Source organism: Delphinus delphis, chromosome 8 (genome assembly GCF_949987515.2).
Source record: "Delphinus delphis chromosome 8, mDelDel1.2, whole genome shotgun sequence".
Lineage (NCBI taxonomy): Eukaryota > Metazoa > Chordata > Mammalia > Artiodactyla > Delphinidae > Delphinus > Delphinus delphis.
In genome coordinates, this window is record NC_082690.1 from 55587312 (window position 1) to 55605308 (window position 17997).

Here is a 17997-nt window from a genome sequence, read left to right on the forward strand (position 1 = left end):
GCTAGAGTCCAAGGTGTCGGCAGCACCGTAGACGCCCCCTCACGGTTCCCCCCTCCCCCTCTGCTCGTCTGTCGCGCCTACCCGCCCCCTCCCTCCCCGGCTCTGCTGTCCTACTCCACAGAAGCTTTCCCTCAGACTCTTATTCCCTCTTTCAAGGAGCCCCGCGCTCGCGAGAGCCCCTCAAAGAACTCTCTGTCTCCCCACCTCCTCCCCCAGAGGCCACCCGAGCTCCTCACATCTCTGACCCTGGGAGCACGCACCCCCCTCAGCCGAGTCGCCTAGCTCCCTCCGCCTCCCCCCTATCCGACTCCCCCCACGGTCGCTGACCACCCTCCCACCCCCGCCCGGTCCTGAGGGACTCCCCGGCGCGAGCGGGGTGGGGAGGCGCCGAGAGAGCGGCGGCGGCGGCGGCGGGAGGGAGAAAGTGAAGCGTCCCCTAGTGCACTCGCGCGCTCACTCCCGGGCTCGGCCGCCGCCTCCGAGCAGGAGAAGGAGGAGGAGCCGAGTCGAGCCGAACGTGCGCGGAAGGTGAGAGCCGGCCTCCCGCCCGGTACCCCTGGCTGTGGGGCTGGGGCGGCGCGGGGTGGGGCGCTGGGGCCCATTCATTCTCCGCGGTGGGGCCGGTTGGACGGGGGCGCCAGGTGAGGCGAGGCGGGGGCGGCCCCTGCGAGGCTGGCCGCTTCTGTCGGACCAACAAAGGCCCCCTGTGTACTAACCGGCGCAGCCGCCGGTCTCGGACGCCTGGGGCCCTGAGCGGCCCGGGGGAGGACAGGGGCAGGGGAGGGGACGGGAGATCCGACAGGTCCGGCCCCGGGAGCGACTCCCTCCCGAACTTTGTGGTCCTCCGATCCTAACCCTGGCCCGCGACGGGAAAGCCTAGCAAGGCGGCGTCAGATTCATTGTGCACGAAAAAATCACCCCGTCCAGGCCGTGGGGGGGAATCACCTATAGAGTTGAACTCCGTGAAAAATACGAGTGGATAGTGCTTGACTTGTGCTGCCCCTCCCCCACCCCGGGAATACTCTGTAACATGTGGAGTTAAAAACTAAACGGGGAAAGGAGAATTGGAGTTACTTTATGTTCATTATTCCATTTCAAAAGACATGATTATTATAGTCTTTACTGTATTGAATATTTTCACAGCAAACATTACCGGGAGTGTTTTGGAAGAATGCTTGGGAAGTTTTGGGTGTTTGTGGGTGTTGGGAGCAAAGAGCTTGTTGTTTGTTAAGCCCTTTGGGTAACTGTCTTATGCTCCCCTCCCTGCCCCCCCGAACTGTGAAAGGTGAAGGGAAGGATTAGTACTATGGTTACCAATAAAAATTCGAATCCACTAGTCTAGCCTTTATTTTAAGAGCTGTTCCTGAGAAAAATCTTTAATTTTGCCTACTGTGTCTTTGGGTTCTCTCTCTCAACTTTATCAGGAGAAAACAGGAGTCAACAGTACACAGATGCCTCCTCCTTGGTCTTACCTTATGACTTCATCTACTTCCTGTGTGACCTTGAGCAGGTGACTTCCAGTCTTAAAGTTCCAGGAGTTTGCTCTTGTGCCCTAGAAACAGGCAGATGTCTACCACCGACTTAGTTTTCAAGACTCTACTGAAGCATCCCCCCACCCCACTACCCCTAGTGTGAAGTCTTTGCTGGCATCCGCCCCCATACTCCTCTCAGGCCAAACTTCCTCACTGGGTCCCTCAGAGGCCTGGTAGGATTTCTACCACAGCACTTGTAACATTTTTTTGTTCCTATTTGGGAAATCCTAAATCAGGTGCATATGAAATCCACCTCACCTCAACTAGAAACTCTGCTTCTCAGAAAGGGTTTTGGAATGATGGACCCTGAAACATTCACTGAAGCTTACCTACATTAGCTCATGGGTCTATCTGGTAAATTTGCTTATTCAGTCATTCATTTACCCAACATTACTGGAGTCTGGAGAGCTGTGTTTCAGGTCTCCTGCTAGGGCTATGGGGATTTAGAATCTATTAAGACACTCCCTATCTTCAAAGAGCTCAAAGTCTAGTGGGTGAGGTAGACACGTAAACAATGAAGGCTTTCCCTAGTCTCTACTCCAGTTGTACAGGGAGTAGTGTGCAATAATTGAGGCTGCTGGACCTGTTTTTCAGGTCTTGTCCTGGCCAAAGTGAGTCCTTCAGGGAAGGTGGTGACCTGCTTCTCATCTATAAAATAGCACTTGACAAAGAGCTTGTTCAGTTCAATTCAGCATACATTTACTAAGCACATGTTATGAGGCCCTGTGCTAGGTTTGGAGGAAGGAGTGCTTTCTAAAAGGAGGGCACTGTGTATCCAGAGAGATCTTTGTAAAACAAAACCCAGTGATTTATCCCCACCCCGACTAGTCATTGCCTAAAGATAAAATTTTATACACTTTGACATGAGTAAGAAGCTCTCAGAGATTAGAATACTGCCAGCCTTTGCAGCCTCACTTTCTATAACTCCCTTGCCACTCTCTTCTCATCTCTGCTTTTGCATGTGCTGTTCTTTCTGCCTGGAATGCCACCCTGTACCTGCCTGTGGAGAAGTGCTTGTTGGACCTCTGGGAAGTAGTCCCTTAGTTTCTCCTCCTATTACCTCCATAGAATGAGTTGCTCTTCCACCCTCTGGCTCATGTACAGACCACTCTTAGAGGTCTCTATAGCTCTCTATTGCAAATATTTGAGTTTGTGCCTGTCTTTTCCATGAACCTGTGAATTTCTTGAGGGCAGGATCTGTTTAGTCCTAGTGCCTAGCAAAGCTTCTGGCAGTGAATAAGTGTTTGAAATGAATGTATGAATAAAGAAGCAAGTCAAGACCCATGAGTTAGAGGTTACCTAATTCTTTGGATTAGAATAATTAGCTCCAAGTGTGGTCTCTGCACCAGCAGCATCAATACAATCTGGAAATTTGTTAGAATTGCAAGTTGTTTGTCCCATTCCAGACCTACAGATGAAAAACTCTAGGGTTGGGGACTCCAAATATTTGCTTTAACACGTCCTCCATGTGATTCTGACACTTGCTAAAGTTTGAGAATCACTGGGTTAAAAGATCTGCTTTTGGTAAGACCAGCTCCTTGCCACCTCCCCTCCTCCCCGCTCCCTCCTTTTTCTTCCAGGGTACAAACTGCCTGACATTCCATTCCATCTATTCCATTCTGTTCCATTCCATTCCATCCTATCCTATTATACTCCATTCCATTCCATATCATCTATTTTTGCCACTTGATTGAAAGCTTCCTGAAAGCAGAGAATTTTGTTTTATTTACTGCTTTAATCCCAAGGCCTAGAATAGTGACTGTATATAGCAGGCACTCAAATATTTGTTGAATGAATAATATAAAAATGATTTAATCCCATTTATTGCCAGCTGCTACGTTGGGGGTTTATTCAAGAATAGTTCTCAGTAGGAAGAGGAACCACACTCCAATATGCAAAGCCAAGTGGATTCTAACATTTTGGGGGATTTATTTTAGATTGAGCTTTTCTTCCCTTTTACATATGTCTTTCTCCACTGAAGCCTGGAGGATTTTTTTTTTTTTTTCTTTCAGCCAGGACCTTAAAATTGCACTTAAAATATCCTAGGCCAGGATTGTTTCTTGGGAACTTGCAAGTGGTTTTGCAAGTTTAAATAAGCACCCTAATTTTGATCCTTTTAACTTGAAACTATCTCTTCCTGATCTCCTGTGGTTTTTGTCTTTCTCTAGTGATGCTTAAAGCCATACAAGGGCCTGTTTGACTCCACACAAAGGTTTCTCTTCCTTGTGAAGCTCTTAAAATGTTTTGTTTCTTTCACTTTCTTATTAGCCCTAAGATACCATATCCAGTTTTCTCCTTTCCTAACTTCCCTCTGGGAGATTGGCTTCATTTGTTGATTCATTTATTTGTAAACACTTGTTGAGTCCTTCTCTACCATATGCCAGGTCCCATGCTTGGACAGGATGTTCAGATATCCATAGGATGTGGTTCAAGTCCTTAAGGAGTTAAAGATACTAAAACATGATGTGATAAGTGTGGAAATGAAGAAATTAAATAGAGGGATAAAGTGATGCATACTCATAAAGATGGGACAAAGCTTTCTGATTTTTTTTCTCAGTTTTGGAATCGTTTATCAAACAAGCATCATTTTGATAAGCAGACTTTAAAATCTTTTAATTAAGAGGTTGTTGGCTTTATTGGGGAAAACTAAAACAAAAATCAAGGTAGAATCAGCAGTTGCTAATTTGAGATAATTCTCAATTCTGTTGTTAATGCATTTTCCTTTCCCCCCTTTTTATCTTTCTAAATCATGACTAGAAAGTAGGGAAAAAACTTTTTTTTTTTTTAAATAGTAAAGAGAGAAGTTTAAGTTTATCAAAAAGAATATGCTGTTTCATTTTAATTCCTAAGGACTAATGTTATAATTTGGGGTGGGGTGGGTAATAAAACCCAGAGAAAGTCAGGAGACCTTAATTTAGTCTCTATATTACTGCATGACCTTATGGAAATAATTTTATCTTTGTGCCTTTTGTCCTAACTGTAAAATAGGGTTAGTAACAGTTGCTATGACTAGCTTACAGCTATGAAGCAACTGAAAAAACATTGAATGTAAAGAAACTTTTGAAAAGTATAATTTGTTAGCTGGTTGTTAGGTGGTGGTAAACTTATTAACAGCCGCTTACATTATTGAACAACTGTTATGTACCAGATACTATGGGAGATATTTTTTCCAATCTTCAAAATAAGCACGTAAGAAGATTGCTAGTATCTCTATATCATGGATAAGGAGGTTGAAACTCAGACTGGCAAAGGGAACTTGTATAAGCTTTTGTTAAGTAAGTGGCAAACCTCAGTTCCAGTCTGTATCCGTCTGATACCAGCAGTTATGTGGCATGTTCATCACCCCAGCTGCTTTAACTTTTCTGTATGGCGGGTGTAGGAATGTTTTGTAAGTGTACTGCTGTGAGAGTTAAAATCTTTCTTCATTTAGCCTCCTCTCTTTTTTTGTGCATAGAAAGACTGGTGAAGAGAGACTTACATGGATTTACATTTATCATTCATTAGGAAAAAGAATAGCACCTTTCCCTGGTGCATTTTTTTTGTGTGTGGTACGCGAGCCTCTCACTGTTGCGGCCTGTCCCGTTGCGGAGCACAGGCTCCGGACGCGCAGGCTCAGCGGCCATGGCTCACGGGCCCAGCCGCTCCGCGGCATGTGGGATCTTTCTGGATAGGGGCACGAACCCGTGTCCCCCGCATTGGCAGGTGGCCTCTGAACCACTGCGCCACCAGGGAAGCCCCTCCTTGGTGCGTTTTGTTCAGTCTTCACAACAGCCATGTGAAATAGAAATTTCCATTGGCTTGCGCAAAGGTGCATCATTAGCAAATGACTAAATATTGGTTTAAAACTACATTTTTTTGAATCTAAATGTACTTTATTTTTGCCACTATATCATATTGCCTTTTAAACCCTATCAGGCTAAACTTTGGGGCACTAGAAATGTCCTTTTAGATTGCTTTCTAATCTCTCTAACCTCTTCTCACTAGGAAATCCCAACTGAAGTCCACAGTTTGAGCCCCCCAAAAATAACTGCTGATAAAACTCTGCCAGATGGTCATGATATTGCAGACTTATAGGATAACACTTCTTTACTGAAGTTGGGAGATCAGACTTTATCCATGTTCTGAGTCACCTGTGCCTGAATATTCATTTTTCCTTTGCCAATGTAGATTTATTAACATAATGTAATACATTTTTCTGCTTTAGTGTTAAGCTTTATCTCTCATAAATAACTTCCTCCACTCTCCCATCTAGTCTTTGAGATGGGAGAAATCTTCTATGTGCCAGGATCCTCCAGATTATCCCCTCTTTAGGAATAGTGTAGTAACAAATCAAGGAAGAACCAGAGGTTCATTGATCCCTCATAAATATGATTTTGTTTGGTATTGATTAATTCTCTAAAATTTATCTAAGTCTTAATTATAAAAAGTCCATTATGTTTTGGCTCTTATTCATGGAGTCGGGGTGTGGTAATTTGCATGCAGCCTTGGGAAATTCATTCTTGTTTATAGGGCTTTCTTCTTCCACTTTTCTACTTCCAGTTCTCTCCAGTGTCCCTTTCCCTTTCAGACTGTGTAAGTACTAACTGAGGCTGCAAGGACATTCCTTTATAGAATCTGCCTTTTGAATCTTTTGGGGTGATAAATGACAGTGACAGTATATGTGTGGCCTCCACCCTCATCTGCCTGCCTATATCTTGAAGGCCTAGCTTTCCTTATTCTCTCTTTCCCTGATTTGCACAAAGGGATTCATGGCTTTCTCATTTGAATCCTTGCCTCATAGTACTTTGTATATTATGGCAATATTATTTATCATTTTTCTTGGGAAGGAGAGAGATGTAGAAGGAAGAGCAGTAAATTTGAAGTTAGGCAAAGACCTACTTGGACACTTAACTTATTTAAATCTCTGTTTCTTCATTTGGAAAATAAAAATAATACCTAACTCACAGGGTTGTTGTGAAGATTAAATGAATAACATGTGAAAATGAATTGTAAGATGTTAAGTTATATAGATGTTAGGTACAATTGTTGTAATTTTATGACTGCAATTCTGTATAGCAGTGGTTTTTAATTTTGGCTATGCGTTTGAACTACTTGTGAAGATGTGAAAAAAAATACAGTTGCCTGGGCTCTATCTCAGGTCTACTTAATCAAAATCTCTTGGAATCTCTGTTCTTGAAAGGTTATAGATGATTCTGTTATGCAGCCAAGTTTGAAAAGTACTGCCTTATAATATTTTGCATAAATGTCTTTGGTACTTATTATATGAAAACTGTTTTTTTTTTTTTAATTTTATTTATTAATTTATTTATCTATGGCTGTGTTGGCTCTTCATTTCTGTGGGAGGGCTTTCTGTAGTTGCGGCGAGCGGGGGCCACCGCTCATCGCGGTGCGCGGGCCTCTCACTATCGCGGCCTCTCTCGTTGCAGAGCACAGGCTCCGGACGCACAGACTCAGTAATTGTGGCTCACGGGGCCAGCTGCTCTGCGGCATGTGGGATCTTCCCAGACCAGGGCTCAAACCCGTGTCTCCTGCATTGGCAGGCGGATTCTCAACCACTGCGCCACCAGGGAAGCCCCTGAAAACTGTTTTAATTGTCATCTAAAGTCCCTTAATTTGCTAAACACATATTAAGCCTCAGGCATTGTCATGGGCTGTGAAGAAACAGATAGATGATACCTTGTCCCTACCTTTAAGTTTATATTTGAGAAACAAACATGTCTGTAGACAACTGTACTATATTGAGAAAAAAAATGACACATGGATATATATACTGGTGCTATGTGAAGACAGAGGAAAGGCATCTACTTCACCTGAAATAGGGGTGGTTTGGCAAGCCTTCTCAATGGAAGTGACACCTAAGTTGGATTTTGAGAGATAAGCCGGGATTAACCAAGACAGTGGGGGAGAGGTAGAAAGAGAAGGGAGAAGGAGGACCTTTCTGAAAGAGAGAGATACAAGGGCTAGAAGGCTTGAGAGCATGTTTGGGGAACTCTGAGTAGTTTAGTACACTTAGAGGATGGGGTGCAAGGTGGGGAGTGGTAAGAGCAGACAGGAAAGCAAGGCTCAGACGATGAATGGCCTTTTGGATAGTGTACAAAGTACTTCCACTAATGTCATCTCACTTTATTCTTTCAGCAACTCCCTGGGTTAGCTAAGACAGGAATTATTTTATGTCCATTTTATAGAAGTGAAAACAGAGGTTAATTGAATTGCCTGAGGCTGTACAGCACAGCTATGGTTTGAGGACAAGTCCTTCTGACTCTTGAGCTTGTGCTTCTTCCAATACACTGTAGCTCTCTTATGCTTTTCTGGTGTTGTGAGGATCAGGTGAGCTCCATAGATAAATGCATAGCAATTCATAAGCTTTAAAGTGCTTGACTCATTTTGGCTATTAGTTGGGAGTTTGGACTAAGTGATCTATAAAAGTGCTTTTAGCTCTAAGATTCTGTGGGCATTTTCTTGGATTTTCCTTAATCATTTAAATAGATTTTTTTTCCCAGGAGTTGGTAACCAGGGTCCAGCAAGCTAAAATAGCATCAGATAGTTACTCTTCCAATTTGAATGTCTTTACTCAAACCCCCTTGTTTGTTTTTGCGGTACGTGGGCCTCTCACTGTTGTGTCCTCTCCCGTTGCGGAGCACAGGCTCCGGGCACGCAGGCTCAGCGGCCATGGTTCATGGGCTCAGCCGCTCTGCGGCATGTGGGAGCTTCCCGGACTGGGGCACGAACCCGTGTCCCCTGCATCAGCAGGCAGACTCTCAACCACTGTGCCACCAGGGAAACCCCCCTTGTTTGTTTTTAAAATACATTTATGTTTCTTTTATTATGAAAGTAATATGTGATTCTTGTAGAAAATATGGAGAATACAGAAGAATAAAAGGTAAAACAAGGACAACAACAAATCTATCAGAGTTTTATTGTAGAAAGATAGCCAACAGTAAGTATTATAGCATTTCATCTATACCCTTTTAATCTTCTTAAAAAATGAGTTTGGGATAGTGATGTCCCTGTTTCCCAGCCACCTTCTCCCCCCAGCCTCATTGTATGTTGGGGATAAATGACATCAGGAGCAAATCAGCATCCTCAGCCTCATTACAACTGACCTTTTACTGGGGACTTTCACAGTGCCAAGTACTTTACATTTGGTTTTTCATTTATTCCTCAGAATAATCCTATAAGAGAGATACTGTTTTATACTCATTTTACAGATTAGAAAATTTAGAAGCAGAGAGATCAAGTTGGGATTTGAAGACATTTTTATGATTATTACTGTGTAACTACGGCAAGTCACTTAACCACCCTGAGCCTCCGTTTTCCTTAGCTGTCAAATAGATGTTTTAAATTTTTTTAAATTTATTTTTAAAAATAAATTTATTTACTTATTTATTTATTTTTGGCTGTGTTGGGTCTTTGTTGCTGTGCATGGGCTTTCTCTAGTTGTGGCGAGCGGGGGCCATTCTTCGTTGTGGTGCGCGGGCCTCTCATTGTGGTGGCTTCTCCTGTTAGATGTATTAAATTTGATGCCAGCTTCTTAGTTCAGATATTTTATGACAGTGTTTTTAAGTTTTTTTATTTATTTAAAAAATATTTTTATCTTCTTCTCTCCCCTGCCCTCACCCTTACTCCATAGTAAAATAGTCCATGATCCCCATAGTCTATCAGTAACAGTATTTCACTATGGAAACAATTCTCAGTGGGCTAGAGGAGTAAAATTTAAATTTCCAGGTTGGGGCATGGATAGAGAGGGACTTGGTATAGTTGGAAGGACTCTTAGTTCCCCAATCACCTGTTAAAGAATTACTATTTTATAACATTTTCTTCTATTTAAGATTATTTTCCCATCTGGAATTACCTGGCTGGTCCAGAGTCTGATATTTTTGTTTGGTGTCCGGGTACATTTTGCTTGGTCAGTTCAAGAAGTTATCTATATGTAATCTGCAAAGTAACTTAAAACAAGAAACTAGATGAGCAAAGGGGAAAAATTCATTATGATCCACTTTTGTAAGTCCACGTTTCCTAAGCAGGCTAGAGACAATATATATTTAGGCTTTACTGTTTTCGAAACACTTTCGTATACAATCTCATTTAATTCTGTCCTTAATGCATCATATTTTTACAGATGGAAAGAAGTTAAGTGGCTTGTCCATGATAGCAGAGCTGGGAGTTTGCAAATTGGAATCTTTAATCTATATCATCTGTCTCCAAATCTGGTGTTGGCTCCTGAACATTTGGGTGCTGCCTTGACCAGTGGCACTTCCTTCATTTTCCCTTGACTTAAAAAAAAAATCCTGGTTCCTTGGAGAATGTTAAAAGCTATTTGCAGTTCATTCATTTTCCAAAAATCATGTTGTTTCTATCCATTGCCAGTTGCCAGAGAGTTGTCTGAAGCTGACTACTTTGTTAAGGCCCCAGGCCACTTGGGAATGGCTGCTGAGAATATCCTTATGTGTGGGTTGGTAGAGTAGGGACAAAACATATACACCTCCACATGCATACAAACCAAATGCATCTCTACAGTGCTTCTATTTATCTATCCCTTAATTAGTCTACAGATATTTGTTGATCGCTTCCTATGTGCCAGGCATGTGCTTAGTACTAGGAGTACAGTCATAAGCAACACAGAAATGGTCCTTGTCCTTGCTCTTATAAAGCTTATACTCCAGAGGGGAATAAAGAGAAAAGCATTAAATGTGCAAATAAGTAGTTGCAGGTTTTGATAAATCCTACAGAAGATAAAGGAGTAGGGCAGAGAATTTTGGAGTGCTAAGAGGAAGGCCTCATTGAGGAAATGATACTTTTAAAATAAGATATGCAAGATAAGTAGATACTAGTCATGCAGAGAATGGAGTGTAGAGCATTGCAGGCAGAGGGAACATTTTAAGTGCACAAAGGCCCTGAAAGTAGGTAACAGTTTAGAACTCTGATGTTCAGTGTGGTAGCTACTAGCCAGTGGGGTTACTGAGCATTTGAAATGTTGCTGGTTCATATACAGATGTGCTGTAAGTGTAAAATACATACCAGATTTCAGGCTTAGTACTGAAAAAAAGAATTTAAAGTAATTAACTTTTTATATTGATTATATGTTGAAATGTTAATATTTGGATAAATTGGGTTAAATATTTTTTCAAATTAATTTAACTTGCTTTTCTTTTTTAACTTTTAAAATATAGCTACCAGAAAATTTAAGATTACCTATGTAGCTTGTGTTAGTGGCTTGCATTATATTTCTATTGGATAACACTTGTTTAGCTCAACATGGAGGAACTAAACACAGGACATTATGGTTGATGTGCCGTAGGGAGCAAGAGTGAATGGTATGAGATGAAGCTGGTGTGGTAGGAAGAGACCTTTCAAGATGCTACCCTGTGCAGTATCCTAGTTAATCCTGAGAGACTGAGAAGGGATGAATAAATCAGATTTTACAGACAGAGACAAATAGTGACTGCCCAAACCACCCCCCACCCCTTGGTGCTAGAATGAGGAGATGAACCAGCACTTTTAGCATAGTGTCTTGAGTGTAGAATGTTCTCTATCATTGTCAGCTAAAACAAACAAACAAATAAATATTGAGGAGTAAATTGATTAAATTGACTAATCAAAGTTTTTAAGTGGTTTTGAGATTGCCTCTGGATATCCGTAGTATCTAAGTAGAACTCTTTGTCAAAGATTGAATTTTTTATTCAACTTTTTTCTTTTTTTTAAATTTTTTTGGCACATGGGATCTTAGTTCCCCAACCAGGGATCAAACCCACACCCCCTGCATTGGAAATGCAGAGTCTTAACCACTGGACCACCAGGGAAGTCTGAATTTTTTATTAAAAAAGAAAAATCCCTTCTTTAGGCTGACTCCTCTTGAAGCAATACACTTCTTTCAACTATTTTGTATGTTTAAAAATTCTTTATAATACAATATTACGATGGGAGTATGTTTAGTGAGCACTCATATACTCATTTAGGTTCTATAATATTTTACTATATTTGCTTTATGGAATATCCATCCCTTAATCTATTCATCAATCCATCTTATTTTGAAGCATTTCAAAAAAAGTTGCAGACATCAGTACACTTCACCCTTAAACGCTTTAGCATTCATACTCTTACCCACTACTCTATGGCATTATTTGATTAATGTCTGTCTGCCCTACTAGACCCTATGCTCCGGAGAATCATTTTTCTTTAAGGCATGACACCTTAAAGAGAAAGAATTTTAACATAGTACCCCTTTCCTTAAAATAAAAAGTATCTTTTTTTTTTTGCTCCCTGTTGTAGTTACAGTTCCTAGCATATAGTAGCTACTCCAGAAATGTTTTTTTTTTTTTTTGCGGTACGCGGGCCTCTCACTGTTGTGGCCTCTCCCGTTGCGGAGCACAGGCTCCGGACGCGCAGGCTCAGCGGCCATGGCTCACGGGCCCAGCCGCTCTGCGGCATGTGGGATCTTCCTGGACCAGGGCACAAACCCGCGTCCCCTGCGTCGGCCGGCGGACTCTCAACCACTGCGCCACCAGGGAAGACCTTTTTTACATTTTTAAAAATAAATTTATTTATTTTATTGATTTTTATTTTTGGCTGTGTTGGGTCTTCGTTGCTGCGTGTGGGCTTTCTCTAGCTGCAGCGGGTGGGGGCCACTCTCGTGGTGGTGCGTGGGCTTCTCATTGCGGTGGCTTCTCGTTGAGAAGCACGGGCTCTAGGCGCGCGGGCTCAGTAGTTGTGGCGCACAGGCCAGCCACTCCACGGCATGTGGGATTCTCCTGGGCCAGGGCTTGAACCTGTGTCCCCTGCATTGGCAGGTGGATTCTCAACCACTGCACCACCAGGGAAGCGCCATAAATGTTTTTTGATTGAATGAATTTGAAAGTGGAGCCAGCATTCAAACTGAGGTCCATATGACTTCTTCACTCAAGTTTAGCAAACATACAAGAATCCTTTCCATTGTCTGGTGTTGGGAGAGCCCAGGAGAGAAGAAACTTCACTGTGTTAAATATTTAGGTGCCCAGTACAAATATCTCTGACCTGAGTCAAAATTGAATGCATGCCCTGGTGCTAGCTAAGGATGTGGAAAATTCTTAAGCTGATCGCCAGCTACTTTGCCATTCTGGGTCTTTCTTCATTTTATTTGAGTTGAAGAATTAAATGTTACTGAAAAATGGCATTGGATTAAAGCCCTTTTAGGCATATTTGCTTTCCAGAAGTTTCCTTAAAAAATTTTTTTTTAGTACTCTCCCAGGCAACATTTCAAAATTGGCAGAGTTCTTTTAGGTTAGTACCAATTTCTTTATAGGGCCACAATTCTAATAAGGCTTAACACGTACAATGTTACTAACTTTATTCGATTAAAAATAACAGAGCTCTATTTAACAAACTATTTTGTAATACTGTTAATAAATTTAAAATTCAGGCACAATTCCTTCAGTCAAATGAATAAACTCTTGTTTCCTTTTTTCTTGTATGTAAACATACCTGTTTACATAATTATAATCACAATGTAGACCTACATTTGTTTGCCTTGTTTTTCTTGACTTATAAACATTTCCCTCATGTTACTGTGTAGTGTTCATTATAAAATTTAAGATGTTATTCCATAATTTGCCTAATACCATTGTATCAGTCAGTGTCCTACCAGAGAAACAGAACCAGTAGAATTCTTTAGCAGGGAAACCTCAGTTTTGCTCTTGAGGTCTTTCAACTGATTGGGTGAAGCCTATGCAGATTATGAAGGATAATCTCCCTTGTTTAAAGTCAACTGAATGTAGATGTTTACTGTTTCTATAAAATACCTTCACAGCAGCACCTAGTTTAGTGTTTAATTGAACTACTGGGTACTATAGCTTAGCCAAGTTGACATAAAACTAACCATCACAATCATTTAGGTTTTTTTCCCTGTAATAAATTACACTGTAATTTTATCTGTAACACTACATATAGCTTTTTACTTTCAGAGTTTATTTCTTTAGAATAAATTCCCATAGGTGGAATTACTGGATCAAGTGATATGAAGACCTAGTAGGCTCTTGACAGGATTTAATATTTGCAAACTGAGAATACCACCACAGCCTTTCTTTTAATGATTTCTTCAGGAGTTGGTCTGTTCAACTGACTTATTTCCCATTTCCAAAAGCCTATTTTTTCCCCCCTGTATTTTCTAGCTCTGGAAATAGCTGCTTTCCTTCAGGGTTATCTTCAATTCTCCCCTCAGTCTCCACCTGTCACTTTCTCTCTTTTTTTTTTTTTTTTTTTTGCGGTACGCGGGCTTCTCACTGTTGTGGCCTCTCCCGTTGCAGAGCACAGGCTCCGGACGCGCAGGCTCAGTGGCCATGGCTCACGGGCCCAGCCGCTCTGCGGCATGTGGGATCTTCCCGGACCGGGGCACGAACCTGTGTCCCCTGTATTGGCAGGCGGACTCTCAACCACTGTGCCACCAGGGAAGCCCCACTTTCTCTTTTGTGCTTTCTCTTCTCTACTACCCCTCACTTTGTCTCATTTATCACAAATAAAACAGAAGCTTTATATTCCTACTTCTGAATCTGAGAATCTACTTGGATTGTACCCATTTTTGCCTTCGCTCCTTTTTTACAATGAAGGAAATGATTCTCTTTCAAGGAAAGGCCTGATCCTTCATATACTTTTAGATTCTTTCCTGTGGTCCTGTCTTAGAAACCTCACTTCACTACGTCATGACATTTTGCTTTCTACTGGGTTATCATAAGCAGCATTGAAATGTTTTATTTAAAGGAAAACAGTTTTCCCCTTCTCCACCAAACAAAAGCGCTCCTGAGATCCCATGTCAGCCTTCAGCTAAGCGCTATTTTTGCTTTCCTTCAAAACTAGTCTTCTTTAAATAGCTGTTTACAACTTCTGCTTCTAATTCCTTACCTTCCATTTACTTGGCAGCCTACTCCACTCTGCTTCTACCCCCATCCCCCCACCTTATCATAACTGCTTGTGCTAAGGCCCATAATGACCCCTATGGTGCCAAATCTACTTAAAAAAAAAGAAAAAGAAAAAAAGCAAACAACCCCAAAACCGCAGCCACACATACACCACTCCCCTTCCCATAATCCCTTAATATCATCAAAATGTTCAGTTGTGGTGCAAATGTCATACTTTTCTTTCTTTCTTTGTTTTTTTTTTTCTTTAACAGTTTGAAACAGATAAGGACTACAAAGAGAGATTGGTTGACATGTCTTTTATGTTTCCTTTAATCTCTAAATTTCCTCTCAGTCTCTTTTTTCTCCCTTTCAGATTATTTGTTGAAGAAACCAGTTGTCCTATAAAGTTTCTCACTGTCTGGATTTTGCATCTCCCTGTTATAATTTAACAGATTCCTTGGTTATACATTATTTGTAAGTTAGTATCTAGAGGCTTGATCAAATCCAGGTTTTCTTTTTTGCATGGCCACTTTATAGGTGTTGGTGTATTCTTTCATTGAGAGGCTCACAGTGCTTGGATGGCTCTCTTTTTGTGTTGTTAGCAGCCACAGAATTTCCATTTCATTCTTATCTTTCTGGACCTCTCAGTATATTTGCCTTTATTGATTATTCCCTCTTTAAAATATGCTTTGCCTTCTGTGATATCACTTTCCTTGTTTGCCTCCTACCTCTGACCATTCCTCAGTTTAATTTGTTGCCTTTTCTACAGTGTTGATTTTAAATGTTGGAATTCCTCAAGGGAGAGATCCTCTTCTCTTACACTGTACTCTCTTTCTACTTGATTTCATTCATTGTCCTACCTTTGAATACTATATATATGCTCTCAACTTCTGTATTTCCCCAGATATCTCTAGTCTAAACGTCTCTCCTTAACTCTAGACTCATATATTCAATTGCCCGCTTGATATTTCCACTCTGAGGTCTTACAACATCTCCTTCTTTATATACTCTAAACTGCGTTCTTGGTCTTTTTCCACAAACCTGGTTCTCTCCCAGTTATCACTGTCTTAGTAAGTGGCATCTTTGTTTCTCTAGTTGCTCAAACCAGAAATTTAAGGTTCATCCCTGACACCTCCTTCTCTCCTGACACCCTTCTCTCCTGTCCTTCATATGGATAACTCCACTCCCTATCTTGTTAATTTTACTTCCTTTGTATTGCTTGAATCTATCTACCTCTCTCCATTTCTGTTGTGACTTCTCTAATCCAAACTACCATCATCTCTACCTTGGACTATCTTTTTAAAAAAAATTATTAATTAATTAACTTATTTTGGGCTGCCCTGGGTCTTTGTTGCTGCGTGCGGGCTTTCTCTAGTTGTGGCGAGCCGGGGCTGCTCTTGGTTGCGGTGCATGGACTTCTTATTGTGGTGGCTTCTCTTGTTGAGGAGCACAGGCTCTAGGCCCGTGGGCCTCAGTAGTTGCAGCAGGCGGGCTCACTAGTTGTGGCTCAAGGGCTCTAGAGCGCAGGCTCAGTAGCTGTGGCGCACGGGCTTAGTTACTCTGAGGCATGTGGTATCTTCCTGGACCAGGGATTGAACCTGTGTCCCCTGCATCGACAGGTGGATTCTTTTTTTTTTTTTTCCCCCGGTACGCGGGCCTCTCCCTGTTGTGGCCTTTCCTGTTGTGGAGCACAGGCTCCGGACGCGCAGGCTCAGCGGCCATGGCTCACGGGCCCAGCCGCTCTGCGGCATGTGGGATCTTCCCGGTTCGGGGCACGAGCCCGTGTCCCCTGCATCGGTAGGCGGACTCTCAACCACTGCGCCACCAGGGAAGCCCGACAGGTGGATTCTTAACCACTGTACCAACAGGGAACAGGGAAGTCCCTACCTTGGACTATCTTTTAACTGAGTTCTTTGCTTGAAACCTGTAAAAGTTTTTTGTTTTATTTAGGAGAAAATATAAAATCTTTTTTTTTTTTTTTTTGGCTATGCCACGTGGCTTGTATCATCTCAGTTCCACAACCAGAGATCGAACCCGGACCCATGGCAGTGAAAGCAATGAGTCTTAACCACTGGACTGCCAGGGAATTCCCAAATATAAAATCTTAAACGTGATTTTAAGTTTTTGAGTTGACCTGACCTTGTTTTTTGTTTCTCTAACTTCATCTTGTGCCACTCTCCACCTCAGTGGCTGTGTTTCAGAGTGATTGGCACTGTTTTTCCTCTCTTCCCCCCCCCCCCCACAAAGTTTGAGAAAGTCTTTCTTGCCTCAGGGCCTTCACACCTGTTCTCCCCTGGTATGCTTTTCTCCATTTCTGGCTTCTTCACAAGTCTACCTTTTCTCTGCCTCTCTCTTTTTCTTCTTTAAGAAAATTGAGTATATTCTTCTTTCTAAATATTGAGTATCTACTGGAAGCCAGGACCCATCTGATCTAAAGAAGATCCCCTCTATTTTCATCTTACAGTATTTGTTATTTTCTGTAATGGCTTTTATAATGACCTGTAATTCTGTACCTGTCTGTTTGTTATATGTCTAGCCTTTCAGCTCCATGGAGTCAAAGATCATCTCTTTTGTTCACCTTTGTACCCCATCACCTAGTACAGTGCCAGGACCACAGTGAGTGTTGTAAATATTTGCTGAATGAACGAGCTCACATTATCAAGAATTATCAAGCCTTGTCAGTTTTATCTCTGAAGTTATTTCCAAGTTTGTTTTTATCTTTCTATCCTCTGTGCTCTGGTTTAGACCATAATTATCTTGTCTCTAGGTTTTAAAATTGCCTCTTAACTAGTGTCCTGGCCACCAGTCTTTTTGTTTTGTTTTTTCATTTCTAAAAATTTTATAGTTGATTTACAATGTGGTATTAATTTCTGCTGTACAGCAAAGTGACTCAGTTATACACATATATATATACATAATCATTTTCATATTCTTTTCCATTATGGTTTATCACAGGATACTGAATATAGTTCCCTGTGCTATATAGTAGGACATTGTTGTTTATCCATCCTGTATATCACAGTTTGCATCTGCTAATCCCAAACTCCCAATCCATCCGTCCCCTAACCCCTTCTCTCCCTTGGCAACCACAAGTCTGTTCTCTATATCTATGAGTGTGTTTCTGTTTCATAGATAAGTTCATTTGTGTTATATTTTAGATTCCACATAAAGTGATATCATATGGTATGTGTCTTTCTCTTTCTGACTTACTTCATTTAGTATGATAATCTCTAGGTCCATCCATGTTGCTGCAACTGGCATTATTTCATTCTTTTTACGGCTGAGTAATATTTCATTGTGTATATATATTCCACATCTTCTTTATCCATTCATCTGTCGATGGACATTTAGGTTGTTTCCATGTCTTGGCTCTTGGATATAGTGCTGCTGTGAACATAGGGGTACATGTATCTTTTCGATTATAGTTTTGTCTGGATACATGCCCAGGTGTGGGATTGCTGGATCATATGGCAACTCTATTTTTAGTTTTTTTTTTTTTTTTTTGCGGTACGCGGGCCTCTCACTGCTGTGGCCTCCCCCGCCGCGGAGCACAGGCTCCGGACGCGCAGGCCCGGCGGCCATGGCCCACGGGCCCAGCC

At 41.7% G+C, this 17997-nt stretch overlaps 1 protein-coding gene across 1 annotated transcript in view; it reads left to right on the forward strand.

Moving 5' to 3' along the window:
- Window positions 1–418: 418 nt before the first annotated feature.
- The window catches only part of PAK1 (p21 (RAC1) activated kinase 1), a 158294-nt gene continuing 140715 nt past the window's right edge, over window positions 419–17997 (forward strand). Inside the window, exon 1 of the mRNA XM_060018220.1 lies at window positions 419–528. The gene's annotated coding sequence lies outside the window, so the exon portion shown is untranslated. The remainder of the gene's footprint in view (window positions 529–17997) is intronic.